The sequence below is a fragment of the Pteropus vampyrus genome, unplaced genomic scaffold (assembly GCF_000151845.1).
Source record: "Pteropus vampyrus isolate Shadow unplaced genomic scaffold, Pvam_2.0 Scaffold311, whole genome shotgun sequence".
Classification (NCBI taxonomy): domain Eukaryota; kingdom Metazoa; phylum Chordata; class Mammalia; order Chiroptera; family Pteropodidae; genus Pteropus; species Pteropus vampyrus.
Genome location: NW_011889092.1, coordinates 1,127,160 through 1,144,984, shown reverse-complemented (window position 1 = coordinate 1,144,984; position 17,825 = coordinate 1,127,160). Strand labels below are relative to the sequence as shown.

At 42.7% G+C, this 17,825-nt stretch overlaps 3 pseudogenes; 2 read left to right on the top strand and 1 right to left on the bottom strand.

Moving 5' to 3' along the window:
* The first annotated feature begins 2,047 nt into the window (after positions 1-2,047).
* On the top strand, positions 2,048-2,842 carry LOC111730387 (annotated as a pseudogene).
* Positions 2,843-3,503: 661 nt separating this feature from the next.
* Positions 3,504-3,622, top strand: LOC111730398 (annotated as a pseudogene).
* Positions 3,623-5,198: 1,576 nt separating this feature from the next.
* Positions 5,199-5,317, bottom strand: LOC111730414 (annotated as a pseudogene).
* Between the last annotated feature and the right edge of the window lie 12,508 nt (positions 5,318-17,825).

Here is a 17,825-nt window from a genome sequence, read left to right as displayed (position 1 = left end):
AAATGCTAGGGGAGACCAGAGGCGGGAGAGCTTCCCAGGAGACCTTCCCCATCAGAGTTGAAAAAAGGACCTTCTAGATTGAGAGAAGAGTAGAGGTGAATGCCTGGCCTGTAGAGCAGGGAGAGAGGTTTGGCCTGCATGGAGGAGGAGCATTGCAGACCAGGCTCAGAGGTCACCATGAAAAGAGCCGGAACTGCACACCTTGTCGGGTGCTGTGGATCCATGACTTGGGGAGGCTTCATATCGTGGTGTGCCGCTGCTCAGACTGGTCTGTCCTGTGAGCGTCTACATTTCCGGGGGCAAGGGCTGGATCTTCCTCTTCTAACATGCCCTCTAGGACTGGGCTGAGAACCCAGTCCAGGAGATTGATTGATAGAGTACTGAGGGGTGGATATGGCTGCTCTAGGCTGACTGAGAGAACCAGTTACACTGTACTGTTCTCTTCCCTTGGAAATCAGACGTTGCTGGGGCAATTTTAGTAGGTGATCATAGTCACTCAGCAATATTAGGAAAGATGAGTGGCTTTCTGCCCTACATGGAATGCCCTTGTAGCATTTAACGTGTTTACCCAGGTCCCTTCACAGCCATGGTCTGGGCTGGTGCAGAGACAGTGAAAGGCATTGTTGACCTACCCAACACTAAGCCTCTACTGAATGAGCCAGACCCCCTGCAGATATCATCTCCAGTGCCAGATTTAAAAAGAAGAAACTGAGGCTCAGAGAGTTTAGGTGATTTTCCCAGGGAATTTAGGTGCTAGAAGTTTAGGCTAAGCCAAGATTTTAACCCAGCGTTGCCCAATGTTGAGGTTCCAGCTCCTGTTACACTTAGCTGCCCTTATGTTGATGTGTAATCTCTGAGACGTTGCTTAATTTTGGCACTCAAAAGGCACTCCAGCTTTATGCAATTTTGATCTTTGCTACTTATGTTGCAGATGACTTCAAAGCTGTTGCTTGTCCGTGAACTTCTGCAATGGCCTTTGCCCAGAGGAAGTACACTATGGAAGGAGGGAAGAAGCAGGAAGGCAGGAATGAGGGTGACTTCTCAGGGGGTTCATTGGCATTTTTTCCAGGTGCCCCACCCTGCCTCCAGCCCACAGCCCTACCCTGCTCTGAGTCAGCACTCTTGAGATAACTAGGCCTTGTGCATGCAGCAGTGTTCCTGCTCTGCAACCCAGGCTCACACCATCCTCCCCCACGCCCCCTTGGAAGTACTTCACTCCCTCAAGGTATTCAATGACCACAATCTGCCCTACTGCTGGTGTGCCATGTCTTCGCTTCTAGACTGTGAAGGCCTTGAGGACAGTGTAAACTCCAAAAAGGAATTTTTCTGCCAACAAGGACTCCTTGTGGTTGACTGGGCCCAAATACCCAGCCAGAATCTAGCAGCCACTGCTGACAGAGGCTTTTCATGCATTCTGCATTTCAGGTAAAAGCTGTAGACTGAACTTTCGATCTCTTGCACTGGACTTCTGCTGAGTCAACCCTCATAAGAGAGTTCTTGGTATCATACTTTGATCAACGAACTGAGACCTGCTGGTCCAATAGAAACTGTGCAGCTATATCCTCAATGGCATCTACACTGACCAGTCAGAGCTGCTCCATGATGACCGATCAGAACACACGACTCTGACAGATCAGGACTGTGGGATTTTGGACCATTCAGCTATGCAAATGTGGGTTCTTCATTTGCATAAAATTGACCAATCAGGAACGAGGGCAGACACTTTCTCTATAAAAGGTGGCCTCCCCTTGGTTTCTAGCAGAGGCTGCAATTCCCCATTTGCAAACTGTGTCACCTGAATAAAGTTTCTTCTTTTTCTACACCACAGACTGGGAATTTCTGTTGACTACAGGGACTTCACATTCTCTCAATAAGTACCTACTGACAGTCTTTGTGGATAGTTGCCACAATTTCCTGCTTCTACAGTGCTTGGATGGAACCTAGCACTGGACCCCCACCCCCACAGCCACTCAGAGCCAGCCCTCTGCCACCTCCTCGCAGTGCCCTCGGACTCCCCCAAGGTCCCCGCCGCTGTTGCCTCTCCTCAGCCACTGTCATGATGACTGCGTCTTCCTCACATGTACACCGGAATTATCACCAGGACTCAGAGGCTGCCGCCAACTGCCAGATCAACCTGGAGCTCTACACCACCTACCACTACCTGTCTATGTCTTACTACTTTGACCACATGATGATGTGGCTTTGAAGAACTTTGCCAAATATGTCCCTCATTAATCTCGTGAGGAGAGGGAACATGCTGAGAAACTGATGAAGCTGCAAAATCAATGGGGTGGCTGACTCTTCTTTTAGGATATCAAGAAACCTCACTATGACGACTGGGAGAATGGGCTGAATGCAATGGAATGTGTGCTACACTTTGGAAAAAGTGTGCATCAGTCATTACTGGAATTGTACTAACTGGCCACTGACAGAAATGACTCCCATTTGTGTGACTTCATTAAGACTCATTACCTGAGTGAGCAGGTGAAAGCTATCAAAGGACTGGGTGACCACGTAACCAACTTGTGCAAGATGGGGGCCCCTGAATCTGGCACAGAGGATTCTCTCTTTGACAAGCACACCCTGGGAGACAGTGATGAGAGCTAAGTGTTATGCTGGCTTCTCATAGCCACTGGAGTGATTTCCCTGGTCACCAAGACAGTGTATGCAAGTTGGGGTTATCTTTACCTTTTCTATAAGTTGTACTAAATCATCTACTTATGTTTTTTCATTATCCTTCAGATAAAGTAATTTAGTATCCCTGCCAAAAAATTAAGCACCTACTGTGTGCCAGGCACAGCGCTGGGCATCAAGGTACAAATGAGATGGATATACTCTGAGACTTCCAACTATTCTGCCACCCTGGCTGCCCTTGGGTGTACCACTCAGGCCTCCTCATGGTCTTTCAACTAAAGGGATAATGTCTGGTGCACCACAGACATTCCAGATGCTTGGGCCACATTAACCCAGGTCTTGGACCTCCTGGACCTCCCTGTTCCTCTCCAGGTGAGTACCTAATACAGGGCATGTCCTCTCAAGGGGAGACATGGGCAGTTTTAGTGATGATTTATATGATGATGGCCCCGGTGAATATTAGGTACTATTGGGTGCAGACATGCACAAGACTCTGAGAGCCACTCTGCAACAGTCTCCTCACCAGTAACCCTCAGAATCAAGTTTGGCCATGGATAAATCCCTTTCATTTTCTTCCATTACCTCCAGGATCCAGCCAGCCCTCTCTCTTTACTCAGTCTTCTGTATCCTAATGGACGTGTGGCCTTGGTGGCAGGTGCCACTTCCCTAGAGCCTGTGGACTTCTCATTGGCTTTATACAAGAATCTTGACAGGAGCCTGAGACCTTATATCAGCTACTCTGCTAAGCACGTTATATGAATCATCTCATCTCATCCTCCAACAATCCTATAAAATACGTATTATTATTATCCTTGCTTTACAGTTGTAAAAACTGAGGGTCAGTGGTTTTAAATAAATTAATAAGTGGAGTCTATGGCCATGCCACCCTGAACAAGCCCAATCCCATCTGATCTCGGAAGTTAAGCAGGATCGGGCCTGGTTAGTACTTGGATTGGAGACCACCTAGGAAGATCAGGTGCTGTAGGCGTTAAAAAAATTAATAAGTGGTGGAATCAGGATTTCAATCTAGGGTTGTCTATTCCAAACCATTCCTCTTAAACTCTATACTTCCCTGCCCTACATTTGTATTTGAGAAAGGCATCCATGATATCCTTATGTACCAAATTGAGGAATGTTTGCTCAGTAGAGAAGGAAATGACCCCTGGTTAGTGGGTGGGAGCATCTGTCTATACTATGTTGGATTAAGATATTCTACTGTTGACTTATAACTATCAGGCCTCAAGACTCCACCCTGCAGAAAGACAGGTATCCCATCTAAAGTTCTTCCTGGTATAAGTCCCCTGGAGAAGATGTGTGGTCCAGAGCCTGGAAAGCAGAACTGCTGTGGGGTCTGAGGCTATGGAAGAGAAAACCCAACTTCTTAGTCTGGATTTTTCAAGGTATTGGTGTTTACAGGGATGCTCCCAAATCAGGAAGAGGCAGGTCAGGAACTTGGAAAGCAGTGTTGCAATCAGGTGCAGCCTCATTTTTTTTCCCTGGGATCAATTAGCACCCCGAGAACAAATGTCACATGATACACCAATCTGTTTAGCAGATCGTACTCCACTCTGTTCATTTCCCTATTGTTATCTCTATCTGAACACCCTTGTTATAGCCTTTACAAGGATTTTTAAAGGACGTATTCTTTAGATAATATCTTTAAGTAAACTTTAAAAATAAAAAAACTTTTTATAAGAATAGTTCTATATTTACAGAAAAGTTGCAAAGATAGTACAGAGGATCTTTGTACACCCCAACCCATTTTCCTCTATCGTAACGTTATATATTTGGCACAATTAATGAACCAATATTGACACATTATTATTAACTAACTAAAGTCAACACTTTATTCGGATTTTCTTAGCTTTAACCTAATGTCCCTTTCCTGTCCAAGGATACCACATCACATTAATCATGCCTCCTTATCCTATTTCTGCTCTGGGATGATTGCTCGAACTTTCCTTGTTTTTGATGACCTTGAGAGTTTTAAGGAGTATTGGTCAGATATTTTGTAGACTATCTCTCAATTTAAGTTTTTCTGATGTTTTTCTCATGATTAGATGGGATTCACGAGTTCTTAAGAGTAAGACCATAAAGGGTACATACTATCACCATGACTTACCACTGTGCATGTTAACCCTGATCACATGACCAAGGTTATGTTTGTCAGATTTCTCCACCGCAAAGTTACTAAAAGGATGCATTCTGTGTAGCATCAACCCAGGTCACTAAGATGGGAGGGTACAGCACTCCTGGAAGTCTGCATGGTGGTGATAATACTAACCAGTGAGAGAAACTTCAGCGTGGAAGGTGAATCTCGGAGGGTAGCCCCATCTCAGCTTCAAAGGTTCAGAGCTCTATCGGCTTTAGCAGGTAGCAGTTCTCATTCATCTCAGTGTCCTCACTGCCTGCACAAGGCTGTCTGATGAATGTATTAAACTTTTTTTTTCTTTTGCAGATGCATTTTTTTTTTCAGGCAAAGCAAGCTGAACTTACAGATTGGTTGACCTTACAGATTGCAAGGAACTTGTCAGCTTATGATCCCTTATTTTTTTATTTTTTTATGCCTACAGCACCTGATTTTCCTAGGTGGTCTCCCATCCAAGTACTAACCAGGCCCAACCCTGTTTAGCTTCCGAGATCAGACGGGATCAGGCTTGTTCAGGGTAGCATGGTCATAGACTGTGGATGCATTTTTTACTTGAGGTAAAATTCACTTAACATAAAATTAACCATCTTAAGGTGCACAATTCAGTGGCATTTATACATTCGCAGTGTTGTGCAACCATCCCTTCTATTTAGTTTCAAAATGTTTTCATCACCCCAAAAGAAAATCTCATGCCCATTAAGCAGTAATTTTGTATTCCCCTCTCCTCTCAGCCCCTGTACCTATACTGGATAGTTCACATAAATGGAATCATATAATATGTGACCTTTTGTGTCTGGCTTCCTTCACACAGAATAATGTTTTCAAGGTTCATCTGCGTTGTAGCATGTGTCAGAACTTCATTCCTGTTTATGGCTGAGTAATGTTCCATTGTGCATATATATCAGCTTTGTTTAACCATTCATCCATTGATGGACATTTAGGTAGTTTCTACCTTTTGGCTATTGTGAATAGTGCTGCTATGAATATTCATATATAAGTATTTGTTTTAATACCTGTTTTTCAGTTCTTTTTTCTGTATATCTACGCCCGACTGGATGTTTTGAAAAGGTGATATTTTTTCACAGATGTTTAGGAAGCCGATCAAACTTATACAGGGGCTCTGGTTAAGGAGATTCTGTCTTGGACATAGTTCAGGTTATCATTGTATCAGTAGATTAGATAAAGACATGACACACATGTATCAAATTTACAAGAAGCCAAGAGGAAAAGCTAAAAATCGTAATGTAATGCAAATATATAAAAAGAGTAAAGTATCAAGATTTGTGTTAAGTTTCTTCAAATGATTGTCCAAGTACAGCATGTGGAAGAACTGGTTTACCAACAATTACGCAAAAAAAGAAGCTCAGAGTTTGAGCTGACCACAAGCTCTACATGAGCCAAGGCAATGGCTATGAAATAAGCAAATGCAAATATAGGCTGTATTAACAGAGGCATGACATCCAGAACAGAGAAGGTTGATTGCTCTGCTCTGTTTTATATGCTGCCAGACCCACTTGGAGTTCTGACACTTCTCTGGGTCAAGATAAAGTGACCAGACTACAGAGACCTGGAAACCAGGTCATGTGACAAGTGAGCAGAAGAATCAAGTGTAGGCAGGATGGCTGAAGCAGGGTCTTTGTTGCTCAGGGTTGGCAGGATGGTTTCTGGGGAAGAGGCTTTTTCCTAACAGGGTGTGATTTCCCTTCCTTGTAGGGTTGGGTGTGTGGAATGAGCAGGGGAAAGATTTAGAAGTACATCAAGTGAACCCAGGTGACTCTGGGAGTCAGGTGACTTCTCTGGGGTTTTTCAATATTGAGAAACAGATTTAGTCTGAAGAGGAAAGGGACAGAGAAAATTAAGTTAGTGGTGTTGCTTTTGTCTTCTCCTCCTTCCCCTTCTTCACCTCCTCTCCTATTCCTCTCTTCCTTCTCCCTCCCCTTCTTCCTCCACATTGGAAGCTAAATCCCAATACAGGTTAAGGATTTTTGTTAGAATAATGGACTGAAATCAACAGGGTAAGATTTAACTTGCTAGGTTGTAAAACTTCAGAAAAATGCTTGTGCCATTATAGTGAATAAAAAAGCAGAGTATACAATTATATATACATTATGGCTAGGTTAAAATGCGTAGAAAACTCTAGTATAAAACACACTAAAATTTTAACATCAGTTTTCTCTGTGAATCGGGAATTTTTTATTTTGGTTTATATTTTTCTGCATGTTTCAAATGTTTTGTGATGAAGAGTCAGGAAAAAAACTTTGTTGTGAACGAATTTAACTGGGATGAGATAGATGTGAGGTGCCACGGGATCAGTGCCCGCAGTTTTTGCCTGGCTACTTCTTGCCTAGCCCTAGGCTGGCTGTGTGGCACCCCCACCTCTGGGCCCCACTCTCAGTGGTTCTTCTGGTCCCCTGGACCTCCCCACATAGGGCCCTATTCTCAGTAGGCACTTTGGAAACTTTAGCAAACACATGATGTTTTGCTTGAAGAGCCTGAGAGTGAGCTAGGGCTCTCTTTTCTACTCTAGAGTCACTTATTTATATAGTGACTTATTTATATAGTCACTTATTTATATAGTGACTCTAGAGTAGAAAAGAGAGCCCTAGCTCACTCTCAGGTAGAAAAAATCCAAGGGATGATGTTGGGCACTTGTCAGGGTGGGGCAGGCCTTTCCTCCCCCAATGTTGTTGCAGTTGGGCATCAGCCTGGAAGGATCCGCACTGGTATGAGACATGGGCTGGCAGGGTCCTGAGGAGCCAGGGGCAGTGTGTGCAGCTCATACTGTCTCCAGCCATTGCACGTGAAAGCCTGGATTCACTGAGCACCTCCCTAGGGCTGCCCTGGGTTGATCCTTTATATATATTTGTTTAATCCACCAGCTTGGTGTCATTACCCCATTTTACCTACAAGAAAACTGAGGCTCAGAAAGATTAAGCACCAGGTCGCCTCGGTGGTACAAAACAGAGGTGCTCTTAACCTTTATGGCACACCACCTCAAAATAGTCTACCACACTTCAGCTTTCTTTGTAATATTACCTATTTCTCACCCTTTTGGACTTTGATGTGGCCCCACTGATCGTTTGGTTATTGCATGTGATGACACATTAACTGTGGCCTTAGAGAAAGGACTTCCTGATTACTTCCTCATCTCTCAGGGAAGGCAGAGTGCTAAAGGTGACAGTTGCAAAGACCAGCCCGCCCCAGCCCTGGCTCTGATTTGTTGTTCTAGGCTCTGGGGGCAGGTAGTGTCTCTGTAGCCTTGGAGATAGAGAGGAGAACCTCAAGGAAATCATATAAGGCAAGTCTTAGGTCCTAGGTTGGGGTGAGTTCCTGTTGCCAAGGGCATTGTGATCAGACTGGTCAGATCTGGACAGGTCGTTTGGGACTTCTCAAAAGGTCAGTTAGATGAAATGACCACAGAAGCCCTTTCTATCCTTCAGGTTCTAAGATTCTACAATTCCAAGACTCTCAGATATTTATAGGGAGTAGTGGCAGGGCAGTGGCTCGGTGCCTTCTCCCACTTGGTCAGATGCTTTCAGAGCCTCAGCCCACGAACTCAGGGTCATAACAATAGGCATCCTTGCCACATGCCAAGAGTGAGACTTGTGTTTGTATGGCTCTTGGTTGGCCTTCTCTTGAAGGTGGGAGAGACTAGCCCCTGGGGTTCAAGGCACAGCTCTCTCTGAACTAACTCTAGAAACATTTTTTTTATGTGCTAGAGGGGAGGGTTGCCTGGGCTGGGCACTGGAGATACAGAGGGTGATCACTCAGTCCCTGCCCTTGCATGGAGGCAGGCAGACCCGGACAGAGCTGGGAGCTCAATGCTAAGGCAGAAGGACACATTAAGGGACGCAGGAGCCAGAGGAAGGGCCCCTAAGTCTGAGAATATGTACCCAGGGATTTTGCAGAGCTGGTTCTTTTCTCTCTCCAGTTCTAGGAAGGCCTCCAACAACCTGTGGGGCCTACCTAGTGGCCTCAGAATAGCCAGGGGTATCCTGAGTCTGCCGGGGCCCAAGCCCCAGATACACTGAGTCATGGCAGCCCACTCTGGTTGCTGGACATCGAGAGAGAGTTATGGCTGCCTCATGTAGTCTGTTGGGTAACTGAGAAGACGCTAGCGGTTTGTGGGCACTGGGTAACCGTTGGGCTTCCTGAAACTTCAAGTTTCTTTCTGGACCACTCCCCATCTTCCTCTTTCAGGGTCAGGCTGGGGGCTGGGAAGTATTCACAAGCCCACATTTATTTATTTATTTATTATTTTTTATTTTCTATTTATTTGTTTGTTTGTTTGTTTGTTTATTCATTCATTCAACTGTCACTTGCTTACCACCTATCCTGCTCCTGTCTGTCCTGAGCTTGGGGGACTCAGAGAGACATCCATAACATTATACCCTCATGAGTTCCCTGACTCAGATAATGGCACCACTATCTCCTCCTACAGCCAAGGCAGAAATCTGGGCATCAGCCTAGACTCCTCTCTCACACCCTCTCACAACCCCACTTCTGTTTTCCTGTAGTGCCCTATACTTCCCCTGTCACATAATTTATCATCTTTTATCATAAAAGCTCCAATTGTCCATCTTCCCCTTATAGACTCAGTAAAGGCAGGGACGGTGTATATCTTAGTTCCTACTGTGTTCCTGGTACCTGACACAGTGCCTGCCACTTAGTAGATGCTCATTAAACATTGCTAAATGAATTAGTAAGTCCCTTTAACTCTATTTTCTTAATATTCCTTGGAGCCACACCCTCCTCCCCTCCCCCAGCCAGGTCTTTGCTCTGATCTCATCCTTCACCCAAACTATTGAGCAGCCTTCCGACTGAGCTGCCTGACTCATCTCCCCTGTTCAACTTATTTTTCACATTACAGCTAGAGTGTTGATTCTAAAGTGCCCATCCGCTTTACTCAGAACCCTCCCAAACTTCCCATCACTCAAAGGAACAAGGCCCCATTTCTGGGATGAAAAAACAAATGATAACAGATACAACTGATTGGCCCACTGTGAAATGATGTCAGGAGGATATGCAAAAATTCAAAAACTTACAGTGATACTATATGAACTAAGGATAAGAGAAGGTCAGAAGGCAAAGTGCAAGATGGGGACAGATTAAGAAACACATTCTTGGATGACACGCCACGTGCTCCTCCCTCTGAAACAGAACAGCAGGTGTCATACTGTCATTAACTGGCCATGTGCCCTCTCTCCTTTACTGAAAGCTCCTTAAAGACAAAGACCATATCTAATTTATCCTAGTATCTCTGGCACCCAGCACAGGACTTGGCATATATTAAGCACTCAGTAAATACTTCTTGAATAAATGGATTGCAGGATTAAATGAATTAATGAATGAAGAACCAATGGTTCCAAAATGAATAAATTAGACTAATCCCCACTGCCTACTCTTCTCCTAAGGATCTAGGGGCAGCACTAATTAGAAGGACCTTTGGTCATACCCCAGCAATACAAGATTATCTTTCAAACCAATCAGAGTAATTGAGGGCATGGATTCTGGGGCCAGAAAGCCTAGATAGTCCTATTAGCTGTGTGAACTTAGGCAAATAATCTAACCTCTCTGTGCCTCACCTTTGTCATCTGTAAAATAGAGATAGTAATAGTACCAGTCTTAGAGAGTTGTTATGAAAATGAAATTTACCCGTGTGTCTGTAAATTTAGTGTATATATATATATTTAGTATATATACATATACACACATACACATGTAAATAAATTTAGATATATATACTATACTATATATACTACATATGTTATGTAGTATATTATATATATATAGTGCTTGTTTAAGTGCCAGCTGTTACTCATGATGATGATAATTTCCTAATCCATCCTATCAGTTTTCTTTTTTTGTGTCTACCCCATCTTTCTAACAGTGGAATTGAAACTTCCACCATTATTAAACAGTGCGTAATGAAGTTGAGGGGGTCAGAAGATGGTGCCTGGCTTGGTTTTATTTTTGCCCAGTCAAAAGAGAGTAAATAAAAACAATCAATGGGTACCTGTGAAAAGATACTACACGCAAGGAAGAAAATTGTTCTGAAGACTCATATGAAGAGCTTATTATCTCTGAAATGATCTTCTGTAAGAAACAGAATAAAACTCTAAAAGTCCTCAGTTTGGTGTTCTCAAAACAAATATGCACTGCAAGATACATTGATATAGTGGTTATTTGCTGGGTGCCTCTCAAGTAGGCACAAGATATGAATAGGCAGTTCATAGAAAAGCAAATGCAAATGGCTCTCAAACATGGGAAAAGATGCTTTATCTTACTCAAAAGGGAAATGCAAACCAAAACTACAGCGAGACATGATTTTTCACCTATCAGATTGACAGAAACCCAAGAGTTTGATATCACAGGGTTGTGAGGCCCACTGTGGGAATTTTAAATCCCTGTGGGGATTTTGCTTTGAAGAATTCACCCCTGCCCTACTTTCAGCAATGTTGTTTAACTGAGATTTCCTTCATTCCAACTCCAGGGGTGGCCCTGACTAGCTGAAGCCTGGTAATTTCTCATCATCCAGAGATCATCAGAAATAAATGTGTGACCTTGGGCAAGCTACTTAGCGCTCTGAGTTCTATTTCCTCATCTGTAAAATGGCTGGCAATAATAGAGACTCATAGAAAGCAGCTAGCTCAATGTCTAACACATATTCAATAAGTGACATCTTTTCTTGACTTTGGTAATTGGATACTTATCAATTTAAACATATATGTTTGACCTAATCTAAAGGCTTATAGAACTACAAGATGGAGCTCTACTTTCTTAATCATTACAGAAGAAAAAACAAGAAAAATCTAGAATATGTAGCAAAGAACAAAAAACACAACAATAAAGAAGCACAAAAATAAAGAAGTAAAATGAGACATGAGACATAAATGAGATATAAATAAATTAAGCTATGTTACTGTCAAACTCAAAAAAAGTCTGGAGGCTTTGGCTAGAAATAAATGACAAAGATTTACTCAACGGTCATGGGGTTTTCAAACCAGAAACACAACTAGGCAATACCCAGAAGTGTTCTAAAGAAGAAAGAAAAGCTGAGGGTTATTTTAGTAAAAAGTACATTCTTGAGAAGAATCAGATCTGCATTCTTGGCCACTGGATTCATCTGAGATGGTAATTCTCTAGATTACCCAGTGGCCTAGATAATGGATGTCAGGTGATACGGATATGTCAAATCAACATTCTTTCCTTACCCCTTCAGGGTTAATCAGAGGGTTATTTGGAGGTTTGCAATATATTCAGGCACTGACACAAGACTGGAAAGTTCAAAAGTTTAAGTGCTCAGGCTAGTTAAAACAAGACTAGAATCATACCTCAACCTACTTGATTTTGGTAATTAACAGCTTGACTATAGCGATTCCATTTTACCTTTTCACTCTATTCCTCTCTATTGAAGGCAACGATTCTCACATTTTACCTTTGAAAAACAAAATTCAACTAGACTATATGCTGCTTATAAGAAATATTTAAATAACAGAATGTACAAATATATTAAAGATTTACATGTAAAAAATGAGATATAATAATATTAAAAGAAAACATAGGGAAGAGATCTTGGAGTAGGAAAGGCCTTTTTAACTATGGCTCAAAATCCAGAAGCCATAAGAGAAAAGATGGGTAAATTCAATCACTGGAAAATAAAAAGTTCTACATTAAAAAAAAGAAAGAAAAATCTAGAGAAAGTCAAAATGCAAATGATCAATTGGGAAAAATTATTTTTAATTTGGGTAAAGACAGGAGGACAGATAATCTTCCTAAAATACAAAAAGCTAATAGGAATCAATAAGCCCAGCAATCTAATTGAAAAATGGATGAAGAATATAATAGAAAAAGAAATACATTGGATCTTAAATGGCTCTTTTGTTAGGAAAAGATGTGCTCAAAACAAGAGAAATACAAATTCAAACCACATGGAGACATGATTTTTCACCTATCAGATTGGCAAAATTCCAAAAGTTGAATATCACCAGGTTGGTGAGACTATGGGGAAACAGGTTGTTTCATACAGTGCTGATGGGAGGGTAAATTGGTAAAACCCCAATAGTGGGCAATTTGGCGGTAGTTATCCAATTTATAAATGCATAGTCCTTTTGATCCGGTAATAATATTTCTGTGAAATTTCTTCCATAACTATGTACATAAAAAGTATGTACATAGTTACTCATTGTAGCATTGTTTGTACTAGCAAAATTGGAAACAACCCAAATGTCCACCAATAGAGAACTGGTTAAGTACATGTGGTGTCTTTACAATGGGATGCTATCCAGCCCCTAAAAAGAATGAGGAAGCTTCCAATGTACTAATTTGGAAAAATCCCCATGATACAATTAAGTGATAAAATGCAAGGTCATGTGTATTATATGCTATGTTTTGTGTTTTAAAAAATAAGCAGATATATTTATATTTGCACAAAGAAACTCAAGGATAACAAGAAACTAATGAAATCAACTTCCAGCTTAGGAGTGAAGGGAGATGTGAGAACTGGGTAGATGTGTGCTGTGGGGTAAAGAGAAACTTTTCTCTATATGTCCTTTTTTCCTATATTTTTAATTTTTGAAACATATTACTCATTTTGAAATACATTACTCATTTAAATGTTTAAATAAAAAGTTAAATGACAAAAAATTTACATTAAAAACACAGACAAAGCTATGTGTTAGGTAAGTAAAAAGTAGGATGTGATAATAGTAATATAAGAAATAATAATAATTGTGGCTAAGAGCATTCAATGGGAAAAGAGGGATACTTTTATTTATTAAAAAATATATAATCCATAGTGAGGATGACTTTTATGTATTAAACAATAGAGCATCAGAATCAATGAAATATAAAAAGTAGGGGTTAATATAAACAAAAGCATAGTAAGAGATGCATAATTATCAGCTGGATAGGTTATATATGGATATACATTATTTAAATATGGATATACATTATTTAAAATATGTTGTATATGTATATGTGTATATATAATATATAATATATAACATATGTATAACAACTAGACTAAAAAAATGTTAAAAGATGGCTCCTAAAAAGACACACACATCTATTTAAAAATCTATAGAATATACATAATCTAAAAAACAAAATATACACAAACTACAGACTTTAATTGAATCCATATCCCTTAAATACCTGCAATAAAACTAGAAATTCATGACACAAGTTTAAACAATTAAAAGAAATAACCCTCAAACCTAAATATTTCCCTAAAAAGAACTTTTGATTGGGTAAAAGAGAAATTAAAAATTCAATTATCAACTATTTACAAAATAATGATAAAAAAAAACTTTACATGTCAAAACTTGTATAATGCAGCCAAGATTGAATTCAGAGGGAAATCATAATTTTAAATGCTTATGTTATTTAAAAAGAATGACAATGAACAAAATAGGCATTCACTTTAATAAGTTTGGAAAAAAGGAATAGAAAAGCTACTCCAAGATAATTAAGAGGAAGAAAATGATAAAGATAAAGCAGAAATGAATTACTTAGTAAACTCTAGGACTGAGAAATAAATTCAGGTGCATTTCAAACGAGCAAACAAAAAAAAATTCTATACTATGGCATATAAAACCCATCATTACTTGGCTTTTTTGGTTTATCTATCTCTTAACATGATACCCCACCCTCTACCTGCCTACCCCCATCCCTTCCACACATATACATTCAACTCCTGCTGTTCCAAACTATGGACTCCTTGCTATCTGAACTCAGGAACTAAATAGGTTGATTCAGATAAAACATTTGAGAGAGGGCTGGTATCCCTGATTCTCTGAGCTCTTGTTCCTTGCTTAGCACTGTCATCCACTAGTGAAGTCCACCTGCCTTTTAAGGCCCAGCTCAAATGCTTCCTCTTCCAGGCAGGTTTTGTGGATTCAAACTACAGCTCAAACCAGAGGGGGATAAGATCCTACAAGAGAATGGGTAAATCCAACACTTGTGGCAGAGTAGAGGTTAAATCCAACTGTAGGGATGGAGGAAAGCTACCTGGTAAAGGCGGCCTTTGAACCGGTTTATGAAGGAGAAAGATTTCAGCCAGCACGAGGCAGGGGAAAGAAATCTCCAAAAAAAAAAAAAAAAAGGAAAAGCCTGAGCAAATGCAGAAGTGTGTGTGTGAAAGGACTGAGTGGTTTAGAGAACAGTGAGACATTCTTTATGACTGGGGTGTGGAAGGCTAATGGGAAGTGGGGACAGAGGAGTGTGAAAAGGTCATTGGAGCAGATCACAAAAGGCCTTGAATGGCATACTGAGGGGCTTATGCTTCCTTTTCCCATGATAGAGAGTAGCCAGAAGAGTAGTCAGAAATTTCTGAGCAGGATTGTGAAGTTGGGACTGTCACATGCTCAGCTGTCTGAGACTCACTCTCACTGAGGAAAGCGAAGTGGTCTTGTGCATTAGGTGAGATTCCTTAAGCTGGCGGGCTCCTAGGAGGAGCTGAAAAGAGGCAGTATGGGCAGCACTGGCTCTGGAGGCCTTTTTCTCCTCCTTGACCCATTTACTGGCTCCTGCATGCCACCTCTTCACCCTCGTCATGACCAGGGAGGGGTTGGAAGGCAGCTCTTGGCACCTACTTAGCGACCATGGGGCTTTTCTATCTACCCTTCTGGCTCAGCCCCCACACGGGCCTCTGTGGTCAGGTCTTTGTGTCTGCACAGTGGCCCTCTTTGTCCAGAACAGCATCCCCTCTCCCCACCTCACCGCCCACCCCCCCACGCAGACCTCCCTCCTGCCTTTCTCTCTCTCCCTCCCTTCCTTCCTCCCTTCCTTCCCCTCCCACCCCGGTGTTACAAAAAAGCACCAGTTTTGCAAAGAGAAGGGCCAGGGCTCTGATCTTGGTTGCTCCATAAAATCTCTGAGAAAGTCATTTTGCTTCTCTGAGCCTTAGTTTTGGGTCTGTGGAAAGGAGCTGTTTGAGGAATCAAACTCTTGGCAAGAATTGATCTGCTACTGTGTCAAGACCTAAATAACAAGTGACATCCATGGGGACCTCTCCCAACCCAACTCTCATGCTGTTCACTGGACTTCCTGCCTACATCTCCAACCTCATCTTCACCACTGCCTGGCCAGCAGGCCGTCATTCTCTTATCTGACAGATAAGAAAACCAAGGATTGTACAGAACCAGAACCCCAGGCTTCAAAGAGCCCCGAATTTTATTTAATACTCTGCTATTTTGAAATTCTTATTAATCTTTGAACGAGAGGCCCACATTTTCATTCTACCCTTGATCCCACAAATTATGTGGCTGGTCCTGCTTGTGGGATGGTGGAGCAGAGGCTTGCCCAGGCCTAGACCAGGCTTCTTGCCTCTTGAGCTGCCTCCCCTGGGTGCCTGCATCCTGGCATGCTAAAAGCCAGAGCTTTCAGGCTGCATTTGGCATCAGAGGCCTGGCTCTGCCTGGGAAACCTGAGGAGCACAGTTCCCGGTTGGTGAGAGAGGCAGGACAATCCAGGCCTATGCAACAGTCCAGAGAGCGAGCAAGACAAAGCTGCTGTGTAACTGGAGCTGCAGTGTGGGTCCAATGCCATGTCTCTGCCATCACTCTGGGAACTCAGCAGGGCCTTCCTTCCCAGAAAGTTGAAGTTTTAGGGCCAGGGGACCTACCGCAAATTCATTGTGTGACTCGGGACATTCACTTCCCTTTTCTGAACTTCAGTTTCCCTATATATAAAATGGTAATGACAGCTCCTACCTCACAGGGTTCTGGTGAAGATTAAATGAGATACTTTAACACAATGACTAGCACAAAGTAGGTGATCACTAAATAGAATTCTTACCCATTTGCTCACACGACAGATATTCATGGAAGCTGACCAGGTGACAGGGACAGTGCTAGGTGCTAGGCATTTAACTGTGAACAGGATGGACCCTAGCCCTACCCTCAAAGAAATCACCATTAGAGAGGGTGATAGACAACTACAGTGACAATGGTGTAGTAAAGTGTGACAAAGGGAGGTACCTGATGGGGTGCTGGGCTAGGCCTTAGAGGAGCGATGCTGGGGAGCCAGGAGAAGGGGCCAAAGGCAGAGGAGCATGAAGAAGCATTGCAGGCAGAGAGGGCAGCAAGTGCCAGGCAGGAGGCCAGTAAGGGTGCAGCACTGCAGCACACCTGGATCAGAGGCAGGAGATGAGGTGGGAGGTGGGAGGACCTGGCCTGGTAGGATGCAGAGCTGGGCTTTATCTTGAGGGTAGTGAGGCCACCAGAGGGTGTGAGGCAGGCAATGGCTTCAAGAGGCAACAGACATACCACCCTAGCCTTTGAAGGAGGGCTTAGAGGTGTCGTGTTCTAGCTTAGTGAAGAGACCTGAGCCAGGGCCAGGCCTCCACCACCTGCACGGATTCTCAGAGTAGGTTTTCTCAGAGGAGACGACAGAAGGCAAGTGAGAAAAGATGAGATGGCTTGAGAAAGCCAAATAGTTGGCAAGACAGGAAGCCTCCTAATGCATGGGGAGGACTCCTGGGTTGCCCTTCTCTATCCTGATGTGTTGCTGATAATGGAACCCCGCTCCCCTCGCTCATGGCTACATTCTCCACCTCGTGGGAACCATTGGGTACCTGGGCCTTCATCACTAGCCTGTCTTTGCTGCTTGGTTGCAGGAAGACTCCCTCAGTGCTAGTCCACTCTTCCAGGTGGGGCCTCGTGTGGGGCTTGCTGTGGGACTCGCTGGGCCTCAATTTCCTTACTGGGTCAGTGACTCTAAAATCTTTTCACCATGGAAAGTTCTATTGTTTTTTCAATGAACTCTTACCTTAAAATGTAAATAAATACAGAGATAAAAGCAAAGGTGCTCAGGTCGAAGTGGGATGGAGGCTCCTCAGGCAATCTCGAGTAAGGGAGGTCTCAGCTGGAGGAGTTGGTGCATGCTGGACTTGATCTCTAAAGCCCAGTGATGAGAGTGTCAAGGGAAGATGTCAGGATTCTTAGACTTCCAGCCCCTCATTAGAGGAGATACTAACTCTCAAACCTGGGGAGCTCAGGACAATGGACAAAACCCTGAAAAAAGAACCTCAGATGGGCCA